We start from the raw sequence: 26,845 nt of genomic DNA, 5'->3' as shown, positions 1-26,845 counted from the left end.
AAAGGGGATAACTGCACTTATCTATTGAGATGTTCCCACAACCAACAATCTCGTTTTAAGGACTCTTTATCTTGTTATTTCATGCCCTCGTGCTATTTATTTTGCATTTGCAGAGCTTGCCTTCTATGCTCTATTTCAGGGGTGGCCAAACCACGGCTCGTGAGCCACATGCGGCTCTTTGGCATTCAATGTGCGGCTCATGGAAATACGTTGGTTGATCTCCTTCTTACCACGTGCTGCCGTTGCGTAGAAGTGAATGGCAAAGCATTTTGGCAATAAGTAGAACCGCAGGAAATCCCTTGAGACTTAATTCCATTGCTCAAGAGTTGGTGAGAATCGCTACGTGGTGCTGAAGACAGCTTGAAGACAGAGGCGCGAGTTTCAAAATACACGACGTAGATCTACGCCGTTGGGCACTGAAGGCAAAAGTAGCACCGACGTAGATCTATGTCGTTGGGCGCTCAGAGTGTTAGTGAGTCTAGGCCTGACCTCACTCACGTCATGTACATTAACACAGTGTAATACAGGATGCTGAATTGTGCAGACCTAGTTGGTACACTGGCGATACAAGTTTTGTTTACAAGTGTCTGTGAAAATTTTGTGGAGGAAGATGGCGTCATCAAATTGTAAGAAATGAAAATATGAAGATGAAAACAGACATTTAAAGCTACAGTGGGAAGAAGATTTTACATTCACCGTTAAAGGAGGTAAACCTTTGTGTCTTATCTGCAATGTGTCACTCAGTCATTACAAAGCCAGTGATTTGAAACCCCACTATGAAACAACTCACAAAAACTTTTCGGCTGATTATCCACATAAATCCGAATTACGGAAAAACAAATTAACTGTGTTAAAATCGTCTCTAAATAGCCAGCAGACACTGTTGATGACGTTCAGTAAGGAAGCCAATACAACGACTGAAGCTAGTTTCGTTATGTCACGGAATGTTGCCCATATTCTGATGGCAAATTTGTTAAGAAGAATATAGCTGAAGTTGTTGCAGTGTTAGATCCAAACAACACAAAACTTCAGCAACTAATAGCACAAACACCAGTTTCATGCCACACCTTAGAGAGGCGTATCTCCCAGATCAGTGCTGATGTTGCAGGCAAAATGATGTAAAGAATTCCCTTGCACTCAGCTTAGCTCTTGATGAATCTACAGACATACAAGACAACCCACAACTGGCGGTATTCATTCGTTATGTTCAATATAGTTAAAACAATCATCAGTCAAGATTTTCAAAACATTTGGTATATATGTACATTATTACTGAAACTAATACAAATTAACAGTTTAAAGAACTACACGCATGATTAAATATTGTTGTGTACATGTATTTCTTAATATTTATATAAAATTTTTGTCACAAAATGTGTATGTAACAATAAAAATGTCTGTGTAGATTTTGTTCATGTCTTACGGCTCTCAAACATCTGAAGTTAACCATATGTGGGTCTTACATTAAGTAAGTTTGGCCACCCCAAGTTACCATTTTTACCAATGGTAACCATAGTTACCATTCTACAGATTTGCTGAGTATGCCCGCAGGAAAAGGAATCTCAGGGTTGTATGTGGTGACATACATGTATTCCGATAATAAAACTTACTTTGTGCTTTGATTAGTCTCGGGCTAAATCAGGGTTTGCTGAGCGGTGCAGCTTGAAGGGTACTCGATCTCAATAAATAAATTAATTAATAGGGCGTGTGACACTGGGGTAGCAATCTTCATAATACGTCAGTAATAATAAATCTGATATGAGCCGGTTTCTTCACTGCCCGAGAGAGGCACTTGTTGTACAGCTCCTTCCTGCAGCAAAAGCTCAGTCACTCCCTGCCGAATGCCCCAGCAGGGTGGGTCTGCTCTGGCAGATGTGGCTCCGTGCAGCTGTTACAGAGGCCACGGCGTTGGCTGAGTCAGCCCTCCGAAGCTCTGAGTGCTGCTGGTTGTTTACGGAGCTTCCCCCTTCTCCCTGGAGAGGAACGTGAACTAATACAAGGTGCATCACACAGCCTGTTGTTCTGTTTAAATGACCCATGGCTGAAACCATCTCCCAGTTGTTGAGTAATCCGGCACCATCAGAACTTGGGTGGTGTTGGACTGGCCAAATTTCAGTTAATACCCTAAGCAACTTAACTCACTTGTAAGATGTTATATGAAGGTTCAATATATTTTCTAGTGAATTCAGCATGCTTGGAGGTGTACGTTTTATTTTACAGTTTAATAAGGCGCTGGTGAAACACAGTGACGACCTACCAGCAGCAAACAAAACTGCCAACTACTTTATTAATCACACTTTTTCTCAAACTATCTCTGCAATCAATAGACTGTAACTGCCCCTCAGAGTGGAGATTTTTTACGACATGGCATTTTTGCGGTGTGAACGGAAGTCTCAAAGGTGTAGGACAGCTGGGCATGGCGTGCACGGGCCTAACTGAGGTGCCAGGGCTCAGGCCCGAGAGTGGGGAATGAGCCAATGTTTGGTTATTGCTGGAGCAGGCTTGGAGCCGATTCAAAGTGGCAGGGCCAAGGCGAGGCGAGGCAGGGTCAAGACAGCGGCGTCTGGGTCCGTGAGGGAGGAACGGCACACTGTTTGGTCGGTTTAAGTGTCAGGCCAGATTGGAAAAGGTCAGCGTGCCTGGGCTGGTGGAGAGGGACGAGCCTGTGTTCAGCTCACTGATCGAGAGGCACGCTTGTTTGGGCTGAACTGAGGCTGTGGCCTGCAACTAACACGCTCCTGGATCAGCTGTGACCGGCTTCGTGGCTGTGGACTCACTTTTGTGAACTTCAGTTCTGAATGCTATTCACTTACTTTTATTGTTTGCACAATTTGTTTTTTTCCCCTACACTTTGGGTGTTTGACTGTTTTCTTTTTTTATTGGGTTTCTTTGTTTCGTGGCTGCCTGTAAGGAGGCGAATCTCAAAGTTGCGTAAAGTACACATACTTTGATAATAAATTTTTACTTTGAACTTTGAACAGGGACACAGCGAGTTTAAAAGGAGTGTGGCAAACAATGACCTGGTGAGTTTAAAAGGGGGAAGATTCAAGACTATTTATTGTCACTCTTCAGTATATGAGTGTAAAGGAGAACAAAATGATCATCACTTCAGATTTAATGCAGCATAAAAAAACACAATAAGGAAAAAAATAAAACCACAATAAATATAAAAGCAACCCTATCAAACACAATATACAAGTAACTGAGTGGCCATATGTACACAAGATTAGCTTAAATACATAGATTGATGTTTGTACGTAGAGTGACACTAAACACAGGAGTATCTGAACATAAGGTGACTCTGACAGGAGTCTAAGGTGAACAAATAAAAAGATTGGAAAAATGAAATGAAATGAAATAAGGTGAACATAAAGTGACTAAGTGGAAGAATCGGGTTTGGGTGATTTTAAAGGGAGTGCTGAAAAAAAAGGGCCTGATGTTGCACTACTGGGTCTGTGGAGGTTTGGCATGACACCTAAAACTTTGACAAACTTATATAGATGTGAGTGTATTGACTGGCTGCATCACAGCCTGGTATGGAAACACCAATGCCTTTGAACAGAAAGCCCCACAAATGATAGTGGATTCCACCCAGTACAACACAAAGGCAAAGCCTTCCCATGAAATGCTGGTGTAGGAAAGCAGCATCCATCATCAGAGATCCTCACCACCCAGGCTGTGCTCTTTTCTTGCTGCTGCCACCAGGTTCAAGAACAACAACTACATCTCTACCATCAGGCTCTTGAATAACTTGCCCCATCACTGAAATGGTCCTACAACCAATGACCTCACTTTGAGGACTCTATCTCATGTTCTCATTATTTATTGCTATTTATTTACATTTGCATTTGCACAGTTTGTCATCTTCTGCGCTCTGGTTGATCTTTCATTGAGCCTATTTTAGCTGCTAATCTATGGATCTGCTGAGTATGCACGCAGGAAAAAGATTCTCAGCGTTATATATGGTGGCATTAAGTACTTTGATAATAAAATCTAATACCATTTATGACTGATGTGTGGTTCACTGACCCAAACCACGAAAGCAGAATCTACTCAATACTGCAAGATGATGATAGAGAATCCTGAATCAGAACTCGAGTCTTCTTTCACTAGGAGTTCTTGGTTCAAGGCATACAAAATAGTGGTATTAGTGTGATCACTCGAATCGAGTATGAGGGTGGTCTATTGCTGGGTCCTCAGGGGGCTCTACTGGCCAATCTGGGATCCACCTACCCGGGATGTTGGGGTTGATTCTCCCTATGGAAAATGCTTGCGTGTGGCTTTGTAGAGAGGCTGAAGCATGGGCAGCTACCACATGGTCCTTGACAGATCAGGGCCAGGAATCAATGGTATGGAATACAAGATGACTGGGGATCCTCCACAGTTGCACCTTCCTCTGCCATCACTGCTGTAAAAGTCATCACCTTCCGTCAGCTCCATTGTTGAAATCTTAACCATAGTGACACCATCATCTCATTAGGGCACAGCACCCGTGCTGAAGGCACCGTGATCAGTGCCTTCTTGATCACGGTTCATCTTTGACCTGTGCCTCACTTTGCTTCATGAACCCTAGATCTTTTGATTATTGCTTTAATACCCAAAATCTGTTGGTCTAGAACATATTCAGCAACAGAGTGGAGCAGGCGGGGGATGGTCATATGAGCAGCTGGTGCAGATCACAAGTCCTGGTTATGTGACACCAGGCAGACAATCTCTGAAGAGTATTGATAATGGCTGGGGGTCACCCGTCTTGTAAAGACACTGCCCAGAAGAAGGCAACGGCAAACCACTTCTGTAGAAACATTTGCCAAGAAGAATCATGGTCATTGGAAGACCATGATTGCCCATGTTATAAGATTCAGCACATGATGATGATGAGTCTGTATCACAACTGTATGCTACATGCTAAGAGTCATAAAACAATAGAGCACAGATTTGGGCACTTCAACCCATTGAGTCCACGCCAATAATTGTGCCCAACCAGTTAGTCCCAATTTCCTGCATTCAGCCCATATCCCTCTAAGTTACGCCCTTCCACGTACAATACATATTCAAGTGCTTCTTAAATGATACTATTGTCCCTGCCTCAACCACTTCCTCCGGCAGCTCATTCCATACACTCACCACCCACTCCATGAGTAAGTTGCCCCTCAGGTCCCTTTAAAATTTTTCCCCTCTCACTTTAAACCTGTGCTCCCTAGTACTGGACTCTCCTACTCTAGGGTAAAAGACTGTAACCATCCATCACATAATGGTAAGCATTTCTCTAAGGTCGCCCAGCATTCTCATACGTTCCAAGGAAAAAAGGCCACGTCTTTCCGACTTCTCCTTATATCTAGTGCTCTCCTAGTTATAGTCACTACTGTCAATATTTTGTGCACCCTTTCCAGTTGATCAACGTCTTTCCTATTCTTCCAAGAGGACCACAACCTTGTCACTGGGTTTGGAGGCTTGCGTGCCTCAACTGCCTGAAGAGCTATGTTGGCTGGAGTCAGGGCCTCTTGGTAGGGTCACCTATACCAAACAGGTCAAAGGGCAGAGCGGTCCACCAGGTTCAAGGGTTCAGCTCAGGACTAACAACCCTGATTGCTCAAATAGATAGATAGATAGATACTTTATTCATCCCCATGGGGAAATTCAACTGTAACAATTGTTACAGAAATAGCAATGAAGAATCTTTCTATAACTGTGTGTGACCGTATGAACAGACAGAGACAGAAGATCTTCATTGCTGCCCTAAATGCCAGCAGTGTAACAGGCAGCAAGTCTTTCCTATTAGTGGGTGATGGAAACAGTCCGCAGTACTCCAAATGAAACCTCACCAATGTTGAATACAACTGCAACATAATTCTCAGTGCCATGACTAATGAAGGTCAGTGTGATAAACATTTTTGTCCGTCACCTACACGTGAAAGTTTTCCCTTGCATCACACCAGGTCATGTGAAAAATTAACTTTAAAAAAAACGCTAGTGGTTAGAATCTAGAATGAACCACCCCTGGATGCTATGTGGGCATATTTACCCAGAGCAATCTAAAGAGATAAATATTTGGAAGCAAAACACTTCCACGGCTGAGGGGAGAGAGATCAGGGGAGCTGAACTGCTTGTGCATTGTGTTGAATATCCCCTCTCCCTCTCTCACACACACAAGCACTTACTGGAATCATTGTATTTCCTCTTCTGCATATCCTCTCACATTCAAACAAAAAAGTCAATAACAGCAAGATGCGTTCAATACCCCAACTACTACCGATCAAACCCTCTTCACTGGCTGTGAAGGGTGGTCTGGGACATCACAGTCTTCAAAGAAATTCAAGTAGATTTCAACATTCAATGTAAATTTATTATCAAAATACATACATATCACCATATACTATCTTGAGATTCATTTTCTTGCAGGCATTTATAGGTAAATAAAGAAATATAATAGAAGTTATGAACATCCATACATTTTGGGGTGTGTAGGATGTTCAGGGAGGGGCAGCAGCTCTGGTGAAGGGGTTTGTCGTGTCCATTCTGGGGCAGCTCACTCGCCTTTGGTTCCCACCACTCAGCCCTCACCTGTGGCAGTGACCTCACCTCAGAAGCCAGCTTCAATCAGAGGGCTAAACCAGGTGAGGGTAGTCATTGGCCTCGTACCCAGGTGAGATAGTGACACGCCTGCCCTAGTGGATCGGGTAGCTGAGATCTACAGTGAGATCCAAAGGCTACTGCAATGCACTGTGGAGAGCAAAATGGGAGGCTAAGGTTGTGGCCACCCACTGCAACGAAGGAAGACCCGAGTTTGAGACGCTTGTTCATACCACTGGACCCAGACTCCTGAGATTGAGAGAGTGGAACTGCTCCAGTGCAACGGCTTTTCCACTTTAAAAACTCTCCCGCACAGGTTTCCTGTCATCGTCAGACAACCACCACACACAGCAAAGACGGACAAACATGCAGTGTGCAAGAGAGGCCAAATTGTGCCAATAACAAATTTCAGAAAAAGGAATTATATTGAGAAAATGATGGTAGAGTCCTTGAACGTGAGTCAATAGGATGTGGAGTCAGTTTAGTGTTGAGTTGACTGAAGTTATCCACTCTGGTTCAGGAGCCTGATTTTTAAAAAAATATCTCACTACCTTCATTAAGGATCGCTGAGCTGGGTGATTGTGAAAGCTCGAACGGATGAGAGTTACAACAGTGCGGGAACAAGAAAGAGAACTACTAACATTAGTAACATGAAACAGCATGCTGCAGAGAGGCTAGGAGATACAGCCTGGCCAGACTTGAAACACAAGCCGCATTCAAACAGAGACATGCAGCTTATTCCCTACAACCGGTGTGAAAAGGTAGAGGAAGCAGCACATATCACTCTCAGTCCAGGTGATTTTTGTTGGTGGGACAGAGACGAGGAGTATCTAACTCCAGGTGAATCCTCAAGTGACAAGTGGGTTTGCTCTGGTCGCCTCGCAAAACACTACCACCAACTGCACATCTGGACATTGTCCATCAGAAAACACTCCTCCAAGAGGACCACAACCTTGTTGCACGAACACACACAGAAGGCTGGAGGAACTCAGCAGGTCAGGCAGCATCTATGGTGAAGAGTACAGTCGACGTTTTGGGCCAAAACTCTTCATTTACACAATGCTGTATTTCTCAATGTGGCTGTTAGGAATGGTGAGGGTGGAGTGCCACGGGAGGGGTGTGAGACAGGTGGTAGGAGTACCGGGACAGCACTGGGTGGAGGGGGTGCAAATACGCTTAGACCTCAGATACAAGGCACAGTCACGTGATTCCAAACAGTTGGTTTATTGATCATTACTGGATGTCTCACTGGTGCTTCCCGCTCCCTCCCCTTTCCCCTTCCCACTCACTCTCAGTCCACAATAATTTATTACTTTACTGTCACCAAACAATTGATACTAGAGCATACAATCATCACAGCGATACTTGATTCTGCGCTTTGCGCTCCCTGGAGTACAAATCAAAAGTAAATATAATAAAAATTTAAATTATAAATCATAAATAGAAAAGGGAAAGTAAGGTAGTGCAAGTCAGGTCCGGATATTTGGAAGGTACAGCCCAGATCCGGGTCAAGATCCGTTCAGCAGTCTTATCACAGTTGGAAAAAAGCTGTTCCCAAATCTGGCCGTACGAGTCTTCAAGCTCCTGAACCTTCTCCCGGAGGAAAGAGGGACAAAATGTGTGTTGGCTGGGTGGGTCGTGTCCTTGATTATCCTGGCAGCACTGCTCTGACAGCGTGCGGTGTAAAGTGAGTCCAAGGACGGAAGATTGGTTTGTGTGATGTGCTGGGCTGTGTTCATGATCTTCTGCAGCTTCTTCTGGTCCTGGACAGGACAACTTCCATACCAGGATGTGATGCACCCTAGAAGAATGCTTTCTACGGTGCATCTATAAAAATTAGTGAGGGTTTTAGGGAACAGGCCAAATTTCTTCAGCTTTCTCAGGAAGTAAAGGCGCTGGTGGGCCTCCTTGGCAGTGGACTCTGCTTGGTTAGACCAAGTCAGGTCATTTGTGATATTGACCCTAAGGAACTTAAAGCTCTTGATCTGTTCCACCTGCACACCACTGATGTAGATGAACAGAGACCCATATCAGAAAATCAGGGTTATCATCATTCACTTCATGAAATTTGCTTTTATTTGCGGCAGTAGTACAGCGCAATACATAAAATCACTACAGAGCTGTGCAAAAGTCTTAGGTGCTCTAGCTATATATAATTTGAACTTTGAGCAAATTTCTACTTTCCCTTTCTATGATGGCCTATTAACCTCACCAACAGAACGGCTCATGAAAAGGGCACACATACTCCATGGTCAATAAATGTCAGCAACTCCCACACGCTGAGAATTAATTCACAAGGAACTGGGACAAAATAATAATTAACCTGGATTCTTCAACAACTTCTGACTAGTGATTTGAGACTCCATGGATTAACATTGCCGAGATCTATGTGGTGGAGAATCAGAATTGGGTTTTAATATCACCGGTACAGGTCGTGAAATTTGTTGTCTTTGTGGCAGCATGCAATAAGAGAAAAGCTGTGAATTACAGTAAGTATATTTTAACTAAATAGTTGAATTAAATAAGTAGTGAAAAATTGAAATTAAAAAGTAGTGGCATAGTGTTCATGGATTCAATGTCCATTCATAAACCGGATGGCAGAGGAGAAGAAGCTGTTCCTGAATCATTGAGTTCTGGCTCCTGTACCTCTTTCCTGACAGTAACAATGAGAAAAAGGCATGTTCTGGGTAATGGGGGTCCTTAATGATGGATGCTACCTTTCCGAGGCACTGCTCCTTGAAGGTGTCCTGGATACTGTGAAGTATAGTATAGTGCCCATGATGGAACTAAGTTTACAACTTTCTGCAACTTACTTTGATCTTGTGCAATAGCCCTCACCCCCCCATACAAGACGATGATGCAGCCCATTAGAATGCTCTCCATGGCACAACCCCAATGGGGTGTCAAAACCTCACCTAGGGGACCAGGTGACTAAGAACCCCTTCTCATAAATCCAACTCAATTACTCTTCATCAGGAAGTCTTCCTCGTCCAACGTTTGGAGCCAATGGGAAGTTATGCCTCTGTTGAGGCAGCATGCTCAACAGCATTCTAAACACAAGTAATTTCTAATTTAGCCACGAGCAATGCACATGGCAATACTATTTACAGACTAACTCATGAGCATCTGACTTATACTCCATTTTGGGTTGGGGATTTTTCAGGCGTTTTAATGAAGTTTTTGGGCCGCCGCAGTAGCATGGTGATTAGTGTAACGCTTTACAACACCAGCTGTACAATACAGGGATGTTGCCGGGTCTGGAGGACCTGAGTTATAAGGAACGATTGAATAGGTTAGGACTTTGTTCCTTAGAATGTAGAAGATTGAGGGGAGATCTGATAGAGGTATACAGAATCATGAGGGGTATTAACAGGGTAAACACAAGCAGGGTTTTCCCCACTGAGGTTGAGTGGGACCATAACCAGAGGTCATGGGTTAAGGGTGAAAGGTGAAAAGTATAAAGGGAACATGAGGGGAGTGAGTGTGGAACAAGCCGCCAGCTCAAGTGGTGCACGTGAGCTTGATTTCAACGTTTAAGAGAAGTTTGGATAGGTACATGGATGCAGGGGTACAGAGGGCTGTGGTCCCAGTGTAGGTTAATGGCAGTCTAAATGGTTCGGCATGGACCGAAATGCCTGTTTCTGTGCTGTACTTTTCTATGACTCTACAACTACAATTACTGATTGGGGATCAATTCCCCTGCTTCTCTGTGACTGTGCGAGTTCCCTCTGGATTCTCCAGTTTCCTCCCACATTCCACTGAACGACGGGCATGACAAGGTGCCAAGTGCAGGCTGCCCCGTCACATCCCAAGACTGTATTAGTTGTTAACGCAGAAAGATGGGTTTACTATGTTTATTGAGAGATACACTGCCAAATAGTTTCTTCTGGCCCTACGAGCCACACTGCTCAGCAACCCACCTACTTAACACTAGCCTAATCACAGGACAACTTAAAATGACCAATTAACCTATTAACTACGACGTCTTTGCAATATGGGAGGAAACTGGAGCACTCACTCACAGTAAGGACATATAGACTTCTTGCACACGACACTGTAACTGAACTCTGAAATCGCCCCGAGCTGTAACAGCATCACACCGTGGCACCTGATAGTTACCATGGACACTGTGTTTTGATATACCGCAAGCATAAGATAAAGGAGCAGAATTAGGCTATTTGGCCCATCAAGTCTGCTCTGACATTTCATCATGGTTGATCCAATTTTCCTCTCAGCCCCAATTTCCTGCCTTCTCTCTGTATCCCTTCATGCCTTGACCAATCAAGAATCTATCAACCTCCGCCTTAAACATACATAAAGACCTGGAGTCCACAGCTGCCCGTGGCAACGAATTCCACAGATTTACCACTCTCTGGCTAAAGAAATTCCTCATCTCTTTTCTAAAGGGACGCCTCTTTATTCTGAGGCTGTGTCCTCTGGTTTTAGACTCTCCCACCATAGGAAACATCCTCTCCACACCCACTATATCAAGGCCTTTCACCATTCGATAGGTTTCAATTAGATCACCCCTTATTCTTCTGAATACAGGCCCAGAGCTATCAAACACTCTTCACATGACAGGACATTCAATCCCGTAACAATTTTTGGAAACCTCCTTTGAACTCTCTCTAGTTTCAGCACACCCCTTCTAAAGAGCCCAAAACTGCTCACAATGCTGCAAGCAAGGCCTCTCTAGCACTTTATAAAGTTTCAACATTACATCCTTGATTTTATATTGTAGTCCTCTTGAAATGTATTTGCCTTCCTCACCACAGACTCAACCCTCAAATTAACCTATAGGGAATTCTGCACAAGGACTCCCAAGTCCCTTTGTATTTTCTCTCCATTTCACAAATAGTCAACCCTTTCATTTCTTCTACCAAATGCATGACCATACAGTTCCTAACACTGTATTCCATCTGCCATTTCTTTGCCCATTCTCCTAACCCAAGTCCTTCTGTAGCCTCTCCATTTCCTCAAAACTACTTACTACTCCACCTGTCTTCATATCTTCTGCAAACTTTGCCACAAAGCCTTCAATTCCATCATCCAAAACATTGACATATAATGTAAAAAGAACTGGTCCCATCACTGACTCCCATGGAACACCTCTAGTCTCCGGCAGCCAACCAGCCACAAAAAGTGCCCTTTATGCCCTCTCTCTGCCTTCTGCCAGTCAGCCACTGCTTTATCCATGCTACAAACTTCCCTGTAATACCATGGGCTCGTAGCTTGTTAAGTAGCCTCATGTGTGGCCACTTGTCAAAGGCCTTCTGAAAATCCAAGTACACAACTTCAACCGATTCTCCTGCTTGTTATTTCTTCAATGAATTCCAACAAATTCATCAGGCAAGATTTTCTCTTGAGGAAACTATGCTGACTATGGCCTATTTTATCAAGTGCCTCCATGTACCTTGAGACCTCATCCTTAATAATTAACTCCAACATCTTCCCAACCACTGAGGTCAGACTAACTGGCCTATAATTTCCTTTCTTCTGCCTCTCTCCCTTCTTAAAAAGTGGAGTGACATTTGCAATTATCCAGTCTTCCAGAATCATTCCAGCATCTAGTGATTCTTGAAGGATCATTACTAATGCCTCCATGATCTCTTCAGCCACCATTTCAGAACCCTGGGGTGTATACCATCTGCTCTAAGTGACCTACCTATCTTCAGACCTTTCAGTTTCCCAACAACCTTATCTCTAGGTATAGTAAGTTCATAACCCCTGAATCCTGGAACTTCCACCATACTGCTCGCGTCTTCCAGAGTGAAGTACACATGAAAAATAAAGTTAATCTTTAATCTTTATTTTTAAAGTTGTTAATTAACCAATTGCTGATTTAGACCAGAATTTGTAACAAGCAACAAAAAAATGTCATAAGGAATGCAAAGCCAAAAAGTAATCAATTTTCTTTCTCTTATTTCCTAGTTTTCAAATTCCCTCAGCATTTTCTCACAATGAATTTTGTTCTACAAAACTGGTTTCCCTCTGCAACTGAACAAATGTAGATACTTTAATTTGCAGAAGATAAGAGAATTCAAATGTGCATGTGACTAACACCAAATGTTTGCTATTGTAATGTTAACTGATAACGTGCAGATGTTTGATAAATATTAGCCAGAGTGCTGACCTCTAGCTTGCATGAAGAGACCATATTAAATAGCATTTATCCACAAGGAACACAAAAGGTTTTTTTTTAAACTGAAACTTTTGACTTTGACTGTTGTCTCCATGTCCATCTCAGGTGACCAGCCTTGGGTTCAACACATACAATCCTGTGGGAGTGCCACTCCTTGGATTGTCCTACAGGCTTAAGGACGCCATACACCACAGCATGACAGCATATTTTTACCAAGTTTAACAAGCTGATTGGTTACAGGAATGCAAGAGGCTGCAGAGAGTAGGGAACAACAGCCCAGTCCATTACCGGCAAAGCCATCTCCACCACTTGCATCATCAGCAGAAAATGTAATCTGTCAAGGATACCTGCCATCTGGGTCATGCCCTCTTCCCACTGCTACCAGTAGGTAGGAGGTTCATTCGTTAGGGTGACATGAGCCATCATGGTTTTTGAATTACCATGACTGTTCTTGGCAAATTTTTCCACCCCCAGCCCGGCCATTATCAATACTCTTCAGAGATTGTCTGCCTGGCATCTGTGGTTGCGTAACCAGGACTTGTGATATGCACCAGTTGCTCAAACGACATCCACCACCTGCTTCTCCATGGCTTCACGTGATCCCGATCAGGGGCTAAGCAGGTGCTACACCTTGCCCAAGGGTGACCTGCAGGCTAGGGGAGGGAAGGAGCACCTTACACCTCCTTTGGCAGAGACACATCACCATCCTGCCACCCTAGGTTGGAAGTACAGAAGCCTGAAGTTCCACATCAAAAGGTTTGGGAATACTTTCCTACAACCATCAGGCTCTTGAACTGACCTGTATAACCATCTCTTGCACTACAGTGGACTTCTCACTGATTATTCTTTTTCTCTGCGCGAACGTCTTGATTTTGCGGACATTCCCCCCCCCCCCCTTCACTGTCACGTATAATTTATTTTCGGTGTGTTTTCTGAGATGCTGCTATCAGTTTCTCTTTGTACTGATCTGTACCTGTACAGTTGACAATAAATTCAAATTGACTAACATGTTATCAGGCTCTATCAGTGTAACTTAGGTCTAAATTAGGTCTGCCTTTTTGCATGTCAAAGAAACGTAAAGCATAGAAACAGGCCCTTTGGCCCATCTAGTCCAGGCTGAGCCATTTAAACTGCCTACTCCCAACGACTGGTACCAGGACCATAGCCCTCCATATCCCTACAATCCACATACCTATCCAAACTTTTCTTAAAGGTTGAAATTAAGCTTGCATGCACCATTGAGCTGGCAGCTCGTTCCACACTTTCACAACCTTCCCCTCACACTTTTCATCTTTCGTCCTTAACCCATGACCTCTGGTTGTAGTCCCACCCAACCTCAGTGGAAAAAGTCTGCTTGCATTTACCCTGTCTATACCCCTCATAATTTTGTACACCTCTATCAAATATCCCCTCAAATTTCTATGTTCCAAGAAATAATGCCCTAACCCATGTGTATTTTGGACTTCTATTCCCCCACCCCCGATCAACACCCTGATTCAGATTCGCACTCACTTTGACCCAATGATTGATATAACCATTGTTGATTGTCGCCTTACACTGCTCTGCTTTCAGATTCCTCTTCCAACTCAACTTTTCTGCCTGTCACTCTGAACAAAGGTTGGCAGGGTGGAGATACATCTCTACCAAAAGTGTAAGGTGCTCCTTCCCTCTGCTAGCCTACAGGTCACCCTTGGGCAAGGTGTAGCACCTGTTTAGCATTCCCCACCCCCACCTGCCCCCTTCAATCAGGGTCATATGATGCCATGGGAGCAGGTGGTGGATGGTCGTATGAGCAGCCGGTGCAGATCATAAATCCTGGTTATGCGACCACTGACACCAGGCAGACAATCTCAAAAGAGCATTGATAATGGCTGGGGGTCACCCGTCTTGTAAAGACACTGCCCAGAAGGCGGCAACAGCAGACTACTCCTGTAGAAAAATTTGCCAAGAACAATCATGGTCATGGCATGGAAAGACCACGATTGCCCATCCCATACGACACGGACACCAGATAACATTCGAACCGTAAACAAAAGTATTGACTAATAAGATGCATTAGAATTCCAGTATTCTGTCCTAAACATATCTGAAGCTTCTGAGTTCACCCTCTGATGTCCTGGCCTTCATTAATACTGCATTTGTGTAGCACTGTGCATCATCTTCGGAGACTTCAAAGGGTTTTTCAGTGAAATGGACAAGTACATGGATCAGAGGAGTTATGGTCTGGGTGTAGGTGGATGTGACAAGGCAGAAGCCCAGATTGGCATGGGCTTGATGGGCTGAAGGGCCTGTCTCTGTGCTGTGATGTTCAAAGAATATCATCACTCTCATGGCCTTGAGATCAATTCTATCATCTTCCTGATCCATAATCAGGCAAATCCTCAAGAATTGTGAGCAGTTTTAGGCCCCTTTTCTAAGATAGAATGTGGTGACATTGGAAAGGGTTCACAAAAATGATTCCAGGATTGAAAGGTTTATCATATGAGGGCCTGTACTCACTGGAATTTTGAGGAATGAGGGCGAATCTCATTTAAACCCATCCAATTTTGAAAGGACTCAATAGAGTGGATGTGGAGAAGAGGATTCCTCTAGTGGGGTAAGTCCAGAGGATACAGCTTCAGAATAAAGGGATGTCCATGTAGAATGGAGATCGAGGAATTTCTTCAGCCAGTTAGTGGTAAAACTGTGGAATTCGTTTCCACAGGCGACAGTGGAAGCCAAGTCATTGGGTATTTTTAAGGGAGAGATTGATAGGTTCTTGATTAGCGAGGGCATGATGATATACGGAGAGAAGACAAGATCGGGGCTGAGAGGGAAAATGGATCAGCCATGATGAAATGGTGGAGGAGACCTGATGAGCCAAATGGCATAACTCTAGCCTCTATATCTTATAGTGTAATTTGAAATTATATCGAGTCTCTCACATATCAAACAAAACACAAAAATCATACTCAGTCTGTCATGTTTCGGAAAACATTAAGGTGCTTTAGGGAGAAAGAACAGGATAGGCGAAGGTAACTCAGGAGGAGTTGGGGAGGGAGGAGGGGAACTCCAAAGTTTACAGTCTGAAGGCATGGTTCCCATTGGTGGATAAGGTAGGAGCTAGAGGGAAAATGCACAGAACAAGCCTGAGGGGAAGGGAGTGGTTAACTAACTCATTTCTGGTCACAAATAAAACCACCACTGGACTACCATAAACCTGATGTCAGTGTCCAGAAATGATCACGTCTACAGTAGTCAAATTGCTTAACCTTCTCCGCAGAGAAGAGCTCTGGTACCTTACTGAGGCCACATCCAGCCTGAGCATGGGGGGACACAATCCGTGATCACAGCGGAGAATGCTCTTACATTGTTTTTCCTTCAGGATCAGAATTAATATCACTGACAAATGTTGTGAAATGTGTTGTTCTGCAGCAGCAGCACAGTGCCAAAGATAAAAATACAATAAATTACAGTGAGAAATATGTATCTACAGAATTAAATAATTAGTGCAAGAGAGCAAAAAGTAGTGTTCACGGGTTGGTTCATCGTGCTTTCAGAAACCTGACAGCGACGGAGATGAAGGTATTCCTAAAACTTTGAGTATATGTCTTCAGGCTGCTCTACCTCCTCCTTAATAGTAGCAATGAGAAGAAGGCATGTCCTGGATGATGGGAGTCCTTAATGATGGATGCTGCCATTTCGAGGCATCACCTTTTGAAGACAGAAACATAACAATCTACAGTATGTTACAGACCCTTCAACCCACAACGTTGGGCTGACCAGGTAACCTACTCTAGAAACTGCCTAGAATTTCCCTGCCGCATAGCCCTTTATTTTTCTGAGCTCCACGTACCTACTTAGTAAACACAAAGTACACTGCAGATGCTGTGGTCAAATCAACACGTACAAACAAGCTGGAGGAACTCAGCAGGTCGGGCAGCATCCGTTGAAAGGAGCAGTCCTCACGAAGGGTCTCGGCCCGAAACGTTGACTGCTCCTTTCAACATGCTGCCCGACCTGCTGAGTTCATCCAGCTTGTTTGTACCTACTTAGAGTCTCTTAAAAGTCCATATTTTATCCGCCTCTACCACTGTTGCTGGCAGTGCAGTCTAAGCACAAATCCCTCTCTGTGTGATGCCTCTGTAGTATCCAGGACTAGTGCCCACGATGGAATTGACTGAGTTTACAACTCTCTGCTGCTTACTTCAAAGCTGTGCAGTGCCCCCATCCCCCATACCAGGCAGCGATGCAAACAGTTAGAATGCTCACGGTACATCTGTAGAGTCTCACCAGTCCTCTACACTGTTCTTAGTGTATAGTGTATTGTTGGCTTGGTTGATTTAATAATGAATTGTATCAAACCCAAATCTCCATGCTGCCTGCACCCTTGTACTTAGTAATGCAAGTATTACCTGTGAACCCTGGTCAGCTCCATGCTCCCTCATCCTGCACAGTAGCAGCAGACCAGCAAAGGAGTCAGTAGGTGGCTGGTGAGCTCTGGGGATTGTTGACAGTTGTGGGTGGCAGCAATAGTGAGCTGCCAGCCATCAATCTGCAGAATTTTCTAGGTCAGGCAACAAAGAACAGATCAGGAACCAGTCCCAACTCAACCCTGGCTCAGCTGAGTGGAAATCAGCTGATTCCAAGAAACTGAAGCAAGATGGGGGCCCAACATATTGACACAACTAGAAAGACGGCATGACAGAGGCTATATGTACCGTGGAAAGCATTTTAACTGGCTCCATCACCGCCTGGTATGGGGTGGGCATTACTGTACAGGATCAAAATAAGCTTCATCAGACACACCACCCTCCGTAGTATCCAGGATATCTTCAAGGAACGATGCCTCAAAAAGGTGACATCTATGATTAAGGGCCCCCATCACTCAGGACATGCTACCATCAGGGAGGAGGTACAGGAGCCTGAAGGTACACTCTCAACGATTCAGGAACAGTTTCTTCCCCTCTGCCATCCAATTTCTGGATGGACATTGAACCAATAAACACTACCTCATTACTTTGTTTTAAATATTTATTTTTGAACTACTTATTTAATTCAACTATTTAATATGTATATATTTACTGTAACTCATTTTTTCTATCAACATATATTGCATTGTACTGTTGCTGCAAAGACAGATTTCATGATACATGCCGGTAGTATTAAACATTCTGAACGTGGCACGTGATGAAAATACCAGGACTATGAAATAACTTCTGAGTCATAATTAAAAAAACTCAAATATATTTGCCACTGATCTTTGGGGAAGTAAATCTGCCAGGAGGAAGCACAGGCACCTGCAGGAACTATTGGGACAAATGACCTTTTTTTGTGATAAATGTAAAGTCTTTACAGCTAATATAACCCCCTCCTCCCCCACCTTCTTTCTTTCCCCTTTCCTTTCCAGTCCTGATGAAGGGCCTCAGCCCGAAACCGCAACTGTTTATTCATTTGTATAGATACTGTCTGACCCGCTGAGATCGTCCCGCATTTTGTGTGTGTTGCTTATACTACACTGATGTTTAATTTCAAGTGGCCTGGCAACCAGTTATGCAAGTATCTAGGATTAAGCAACAAATACATTCCTGCCAGCATCTTGAACGTGTGAAATAAAATCGCAAATACACCCACCAGTACAAAGTTCGAGTTTTTACATTCAGAACCAGAATCAAGTTTAGTATTACTCGCAAACGTTGTGAAATTTGTACAGTACAATGCAACACACAATAATACAGAAAACAACTGATTTACAGCAACTATATGTATAAAGAGTTAAATTAAATAAATAGTGCAATATGAGGGAAAAGTAGTGAGGTAATGTTCATGGATGGGTTCAATGTCCATTCAGAAATCAGATGGCAGAGGGGAAGAAGCTGTTCTTGAATCGCTGAGTGTGTGCTTTCAGGCTCCTGTACCTCCTCCTCCCTGATGGTAGCAATGAAAACAGACATGACCTGGGTGATGGGGGTCATTAATGACGGATGTTGCCTTTTTGAGGCATCGCCCCCCCCCCCCCCCCAAAAAGACGTCCTGGATACTACAGAGGCTAGTGCCCATGATGAAGTATTCAACGGATGTGGCTCCACAGGCTGAATCTGCATTTAGTCACCCATCCCTAGTTGCCCTTGAGCTGGTGGTGGTGAGCTGCCTCCTTGATCCACAGCAGTCCTCACTGCTGAATGGATCCCCTCCCAACCACCGAGCTTATCTACATGAAATGCTGTTGTAGGAAAGCAGCATACATCATCAAAGATCCTCACCACCCAGGCTGTGCCCTCTTCCCACTGCTGCCATCAGGTAGAAGATACAAGTGCCTCAGGACACACACCTCTAGGTTCAAGGACAGTTATTACCCCTCAATCATCAGGCTCTTAAACAAAAGGGGATAACTACACTCACTTGGCCTTTCATTGAGATGTTCCCACAACGAATGATCTCACTTTGTGTTGGTTGTCCGTTGTTTCCGACGATTACGTTTGTCTGTGCAGCTCCCATATCCGCCACTTCACAAAGTACAGGAGGGATCGTAGAACTGCACGGAGGAAAAACCTGTGCGGGAGGAGCTTTATAGTGAGAAAGCTGTTCCACTCTCTCGACTTCAAAAATCCTGGTCCTGGTATGAAAAATTGTCATGTCAGGAGACTTCCTGGCTGCAGTGGATAGCCAAGATGCCTTCTGTGCCTTGTCACGCCCTTCGCTCTCCATGGAACACTGCAGCATCACCTTCTTGACTGTCGGATCTTCTGGTTGATCTCATCCACCCAGTCTGCCGGAGCTGGCTTCGCGTGCTGGCATATCCCTGTATCATTGGGGTTAGAGGTTCCCGGCTACCCTCACCTGGTTTAACCCGCCTGTCGAAGCTGTGTACCGGGCTGTGGCCACCGTCACATGCAGTTACCTGGAGCCACATGTGACAGCTGGGTGGCAAGTGGGGACCAAAGGTGGACAAAGTGTCCCTGGGCGGAGTGTAACAAGCCCACCACCAGAAGTGCTACCCTTCCCAGAACACCACATACACTTTAACCATACAACCATAACAGCACGGAAGCAGGCCATCTTGGCCCTTCTAGTCCGTGCTGAACGCTTACTCTCACCTAATCCCACTGACCCGCATTCAGCCCATAACCCTCCATTCCTGCATAACTGAGGACTCTTTATCTCATGTTTTTGTTATTAATAGCTATTTATTTATATTTGTATTTGCACAGTTTGTTGTTCATTGATCCTGTTTACAGTTACTGTTCTATAGATTTGCTGAGTATGCCTGCAGGAAAATGAATCTCAGGGTTGTATATGGTGACATATATGTTCTCTGATAATAAAATTTACTTTGAACTTTGATGTCCAATTGCAAACATGCAATGAACTGACCAATGTTAACACTATTCTCCACACTTAAAGTTCAAAGTTAATTTATTATCAAAGTGCGTATATTTCACTCTACACCTCCTTGTGATTCATTTTCCTTCACAGTAAAACAAAGGAATACAATGGAATCAATGAAGAACTACACACAAAGATGGACAAGCAACAAATGTGCAAAGCAGAACGAACTAACAATAACTAGTAACAAATAACCAACGCAGAATGCTGGAGAAACTCAGCAGGTCAGGTAGCATCTATGGAAATAAACAGTCATCGTTTCAGGTCGAGACCCTTCTTCAGGACTGCGAAGGAAGGGGGAAGATGCCAGAATAAAAAGGTGAAACAACACACACAAAATGCTGGTGGAACACTATACAGAGAAGCACTGTCGACGTTTCGGGCCTGAAATGTCGACAGTGTTTCTCCCTATAGATGCTGCCTGGCCTGCTGTGTTCCACCAGCATTTTGTGTGTGTTGTTAGAATCTCCAGCATCTGCAGATTTCCTCTTGTTTGCAGAATAAAAAGGTGGGTGGGAAAGGTAAAGGCATCTAAAAGGAGAGGAGAGTGGACTATAGGAGAAAGGGAAGGAGGAGGGGACCCAGGGGGAAGTAATAGGCAGGTGAGGAAAAAGTACAAGGTCAGTGTGGAGAATAAAGTGGGGGTGGTGGTGGGGAGAGCTTATTTACCAGAAGGAGAAATCTATATTTAGCCATCAGGTTGGAGTCTACCCAGACGGAATATGAGGTGTGGCTCCTCCACCCTGAGGATGGCCTCACTTTGGCACAAGAGCAAGACCCAGTGAACTTATTGCATCAGATCTATGAAACTGCCACTGACTCGCCCGTTTTTCCAGGTTTACTGTGCTTGGTCACTTCAAACAATGGAGATTAAAAGAAACCCTGCCAATGGTTCCACAAGATAAGGAGACATCCAAACCGACCAACAGTGAATTGGAGAGTTTCCATTTCTTGTAGCCTAGAGAAAGAACAGATCAACATTTCTTGTAGCCTGGAATTGTGCCCTCCCACCAGAAGCCATTCAACAAACTCAATGGGACTCTCTGTCCCAACAAAGGCAAAAATAAAATTGCAGGTACACATAACCCTATATTGGACCTCGGAATAGTTAAACCATTAATGAGTCGGGTGAGACAGTCTTTGTTATTTGTCTGTGCAGTCGGGACCAGCAGATCTGATTCCGGTCATTATTGAGTGATTCTGGAGAGAATGTACAGTACAAGGCCATTGAGTACAAGATCACAGATGTTAGAAAATAGAACTGTACAGCACAGGAACTGGCCATTCAGCCCATAATGTTGTGCTGAACTAAATAGAAAGCCAATTAAAAAAACACCCAAACACTAATCCCTCCTACCGACACCATGTCCATATCCCTCCATTACACCCATGTGCTGATCCAAACTTCTCTTAAAAGCCTCTAATATATTTGCCTCTACCACCATACCAGGTAGCACATTCCAGGCATTCACCCAGGACTGAGTAATAAAAATAAAAATTACACACCCCCCCTTGAACCCCTCACCTTCAGTGCATGCCCTCTGGTATTACACATTTCATCCCTGGGAAACAGTTTCTCCCTGTCTACTCTATGCCTCTCATAATCTTATAAACCTCTATCAGATTTCCTCTCTTTCTCCACTGCTCCAGAGAAAAGAACCCAAGTTTATCCAGCCTCTCGTGACAGCACATGCCCTCCAAACCAGACAGTGGTAAACCTCTTCTGTACTCTCTCCAAAGCCTCAACATCCTTCCTATAGTGGGGCGATCAGAACTGTATGCAATACCGCAAATACCTAACCGGTGTTTTATAAAGTTGCAACACAAACACTTCAACTTTTAGATAGATAGATAGATAGATACTTTATTCATCCCCATGGGGAAATTCTCCCGGTAGGGCAACACAGTAGTGCATTGGTCAATGAACCGCTGTATCAGTGCCAGTTTTCCGGGTTCAATTCCCGCCGCTGCCTGTACGGAGTTCGGACTTTCTCCTTTTCTCTGGGTGCTCTGGTTTCCTCCCACGATCTGAAGATGGAAGGTGTTAATCGGTCACATGGGTATAATGTAGGCTGTATGAGCCTGTTATCACACTGTACCTTTAGATACAATAAAAAAAATCCTCTTGCTAAAATGCCTAACATCCAAAGGTCAGGTACAGGCCGAATCGAGGTGGTGGGATCCAAGCCCCAAGAACGTATCAAAGTGACTGAACCTGAAGTCTGGACGACGATTTAAGCACGGGGGTCGGATCGGAAAGTTGGGCACAGGCAGAATTGAGGGGGTGGGGTCCAGGCCCTAGAGCAGATTGAAGCGGCTGAACCCGAAGTTTGGACATTCATTTAGACAGCGGGCCAGATTGAAAAGGTCAGGGTGTCGGGGTTCAAGGTAAGGGACAGCCCGGTTCAGCACCCTGCTCCACTCTTCACTGAATTAGGGGTCTGGGGATGGATTCTTTGCGGACTTCCGCTCAGAACACTATTTGCTTACGTTTATTGTTTACACGATTTGGTTTTTTTTTCCCTCTGCATATTGGGTGTTTGACGGACTTGTATTTTTAACGGGTTCTTTTGGATTTCTTTGTTTTGTGGCTGCCTGCTTGAAGACGAATCTCAAGGTTGTGGTGGTGGTGGCATCCGTCGGTCTCGAGAGACCATGGATCTGCGCCTGGAGTTTCCAGGGTGCAGGCCTGGGCAGGGTTGTATGGGAGACCGGCAGTTGCCCAAGCTGCAGGCCTTCCCCTCTCCACGACACCGGTGTTGTCCAAGGGAAGGGCACTAGGACCCAAGCAGCTTGGCGCCGGTGACGTCGCAGAGCAATGTGTTGTTAAGTGCCTTGCTCAAGGACACAAACACGCTGCCTCAGCTGAGGCTCGAACCAGTGACCTTCAGGTTACTAGTCTGATCCCTTGCCCACTAGGCCACGCGCCAACTCAAGGTTGTATAATGTATACATACTTCGATAATAAATGTACTTTGAAATCCCAGCACATAGACAAAGCACACGGGTGAGGATCCATTCAGCACCAATCCAAGCAGAAGATCACTCACTCAGGAAAGGAGCCAGGAAACACTGCAAGAACAGAATTAGGCCATTCAGCCCACATCTGATCTACCTTCCCCAATGTCATTCTCGCTATTCGGCACTCTATCTTTATTTTCCTGGGTACTACTGCAACGCACTGATGTGATGAAAAGATCAGTATGGATGGTGGCTCCTGTTCCAACATATCGGTCCATGATCTCTGCTTGAGCCAAGATGAGGCCATCCTCAGGGTGGAGGAGAAACACCTTATATTCTGTCTTTATTCTGTCCTTATATTCTGATGGCATTGATATCATTTCTCTTTCTGATAAACAAATTCAGCCCCCCCACCAATTCCTCACTCTGACCATTCACTTCTTCTCACCTGACTATTACTTCCCCTGAGTCCCCCCCCTCCCTTTCTTCTATGGCCCAATCTCCTTTCCTATCAGATTCCTTCTTCTCCAGCTCTTTTCCTTTCCCACCCACCTGGCTTCACCCATCACCTTCTCCTCCCCCCAACATTTTATTCTGGAATCTGCACCCTTCCTTCTCAGTCCTGAAGAAGGGTCTCCGCTTGAAATGCTGACTGTTTATTCCTCTGTATGGATGCTGCCTGACCTGCGGAGTTCCTCCAGCATTGTGTGTGGGTTCCTATAGGTTTTCACTGCTTTATACATACAAAATTAATAAAATCAATTTGCCAATTTACTGTTAATCCCCTTACCTATTAATCTTGGACTTAAATACACCTAATGACTTGGCATCCGCAACCTTCTGGCAATGATTTCACAGATTCACCACCCTCTGGCTGAAGAAATTCCTCCTACCTCAGTTCTATATTCATCTCTCATCCCTTCATTCTGAGGTTTTGCCTTCGGATCCCAGACTCTCCCGCTAAGGGAAACATCCTCTCCACATCCACTCCATCCAGGCCTTTCAGTATCCGGTAGGTTTCGAGAAACCTGTCCTCATCTCACTAATACCAAGCCTGATCTCTAACAGAATGTAATAGACCCCACCTTCCACAACACCTTTTTACAAGTGCAGTGGATTCTAGATGATTGGGGCAGCTGCTTACTTGGGACGACTCTTGAAGGTCAAAAACTAATTGAGAAAATAGCTGGGGTTCCCTCCATTATTGGGACACTGGGATTGTTAAGGAGACTGTTGCTGAACAGTTTCTAATGAGCAGCAGTCACGTGTACTTGTGACACTACAACATGAACGGTTTCTAAATGGCATCAATTGCGAGTGTTTGTGTTCAAAGAGCAGTGATTTTGGTCACTGATAGCTGGTGATAAATAAGCAGTAAGACAACTTCTGAACTGTTTTGCCCACTGCGGATTCAAGCATTGTGGCTTGGAGATGCCAGATTTGGTCAGGAGTTGAAATGAAACAATTTCACTACTTCAACAAGTTAGGCACTACAAAGAATTTAAAGGCATCAACAACCATCTTGAATGTTACAATGAAAATGAAGATTGGATGACGCAATTGTCAAAAGCATTTGATAAATCAGGTTTATCATCACCAGCACGTGTCGTGAAACTTGTTAACTTAGCAGCAGCAGTTCAATGCAATACATGATATAGAAGGTAAGATATAAAAGTAAGTAAATAAGTAAATCAATCCTCTGTTGGTAACTACTAGGAACATAAGTTTTAGTTGTATTGTAGTAGCATTGTTTGGGTGGCAGGGTGGAGATACGTCTCTACCAAAGGAGGGGTAAGGTGCTCCTTCCCTCTGCTAGCCTGAAGGTCACACTTGGGCAAAGTTAACACCAGCTTAGCACCCCCCCCCCCCCCCGATCAGGGTCATGTGAAGGGTCATGGGAGCAGATGGTGGACAGTCTTATGAGCAGTTGGTGCAGATCACAAGTCCTGGTTATGCGACCACTGATGCCAGGCAGGCAAAAGAAATTCAAAGGCAACACGAGTGAATCTGCAGATGCTGGAAATAAATAAAAACACAAAATGCTGGCAGAACTCAGCAGGCCAGACAGCGTCTATGGGAGGAGGTAAAGACGACATTTCGGGCTGAAACCCTTCATCAGGAGTCATGGCAAAAGAAATTATTGGCTAGTTAACCTAACCTTAGTGGTTGGGAAAATGTTGGAGTCTATTTAAAGGATGTGGTTTTGGGGCACTTGGGAGACAAATGATAAGTCAGCATGGTTTCTGAGAAGGGAAATCTTGCCTGACAAATCTGTTAAAGTTAGTCAAGGAAGTAACAAGCAGGGTGGACAAAGGAGAGGCAGTGGATGTCATTTACTTGGATTTTCAGAAGGCATTCAATAAGGTGCCACACATGAGGATGCTTAACAAGATAAAATCCTATAGCGGTACAGGAAATATACTGGCATAGATAGAGCAATGGCTGACAGGCAGGAGGCAGCGAGTGGGAATAAAGGGGCCTTTTCTGGATGTCTGCCTAGTGGTGTTCCTCGGGGGTCAGTATTGGGACCGCTGCTTTTCACTTTTGTCACTGATTTGGATAATGGAATTGATGGGTTTGTGGCAAAGTTTGTAGATGATATGAAGATAAGTGGAGGGGTAGGTAGTGCTGAGGAAGCAATGTAATTGCAGCAGGACTTAAACAAATTGGAAGTATGGGCAAAAAAGTGGCAGATGGAATGCATTTTGATAAAAGGAACAACAGTGTGGACTATTATCTAAATGGGGAGAAGGTTCAAACATCAGAGGTACAGAGAGTCCTCTTGCAAGACTCCCAGAAGGTTAATTTACAGGTTGAGTCTGTGGTAGAGAAGGCATTTATTTCAAGGGGAATACAATAGAAAAGCAAGGAGATAATGCTGAGCCTTTATAATACACTAATCCGGCTGCATTTGGAGAATTGTCAACAGTTTTGACCCATATCTCAGAAAGGATGTGTTGTCATTGGAAAGAGTCCATAGGAGGTTCACGAGGATGATTCTGCGAATGAAGGGGTTAATATACGTTAAGCATTTGGCAGCTTTGGGCCTGTACTCACTGGAATTTGGAAGAATGCAGGGGGATCTCATTGAAACCTACCAAATGTTGAAAGGTCTAAATAGTATGGATGTGGAGAGGATGTTTCCTATGGTGAGGTATCCAGAATTAGAGGGCACAGCCTCAAAATTGAGGGGCAATCTTTTAGATCAGAGGAAGGAGGAATTTTTTTAGCCAAAGAATAGTGAATCTGTGGCATGCTCTGTCACAGACTGTGTTGGAGGTCGTCCATGGGCAGAAGTTGATAGTTTCATGATCGGTGAGGGCAAAGGATATGGCGAGAAGGCAGGTGTATGGGGTTGAGTGGGATCCGGGATCAGCTATGATGGAATGGAGGAGCAGACTCGATGGGCTGAATGGCCTAATTCTGCTCTTATAGCACATAATAATGACAATGAGTAGCATTGGTAATGTTCTAATTTGTTCTATATTTCATTTAAATAGATAATCTGTTACTCAGTTAAACGGTAGCTTGTCTTTTTATCCCCTTTTAACTATTTCCATGGAACTTTGGCTAATTTGGGCAGCGACATTAGTGGGCCAAAACTGTTTGGTCCCTAAGTGTCGCAATTAACTAGAATACACTGTATTTAAGCAAGGGTTCCAAACCTTTTTTAAGCCATGGAGCCTTACCATTAACCAAGGGGTCCACGGACCACAGGTTGGAAACCCCAGTCTTAAAGTAAAAATAAGCAACTTCACTTCACAACAAGCAATCTGCTGAAGGAACACAGCAGGTCGAGCAGCTTCT

General features: G+C 44.2%; 1 protein-coding gene and 1 long non-coding RNA gene across 3 annotated transcripts in view; one reads left to right on the top strand and one right to left on the bottom strand.

Annotated features, from left to right (window-relative positions):
* Positions 1-26,845, bottom strand: part of rab4b (RAB4B, member RAS oncogene family) — a 78,844-nt gene that overhangs the window by 34,354 nt on the left and 17,645 nt on the right. The window lies entirely within an intron of this gene.
* The window catches only part of LOC140716530 (uncharacterized), an 83,441-nt gene continuing 65,540 nt past the window's right edge, over positions 8,945-26,845 (top strand). For both annotated transcript variants that reach the window (XR_012096310.1, XR_012096311.1), the window contains exon 1: positions 8,945-9,059. This is a non-coding gene — a long non-coding RNA (uncharacterized lncRNA). The remainder of the gene's footprint in view (positions 9,060-26,845) is intronic.

Source organism: Hemitrygon akajei, chromosome 25, assembly GCF_048418815.1.
Source record: "Hemitrygon akajei chromosome 25, sHemAka1.3, whole genome shotgun sequence".
Classification (NCBI taxonomy): Eukaryota; Metazoa; Chordata; class Chondrichthyes; order Myliobatiformes; family Dasyatidae; genus Hemitrygon; species Hemitrygon akajei.
The sequence above is the reverse complement of the archived record's forward strand: the minus strand, read 5'-3'. Positions and strand labels throughout refer to the sequence as shown.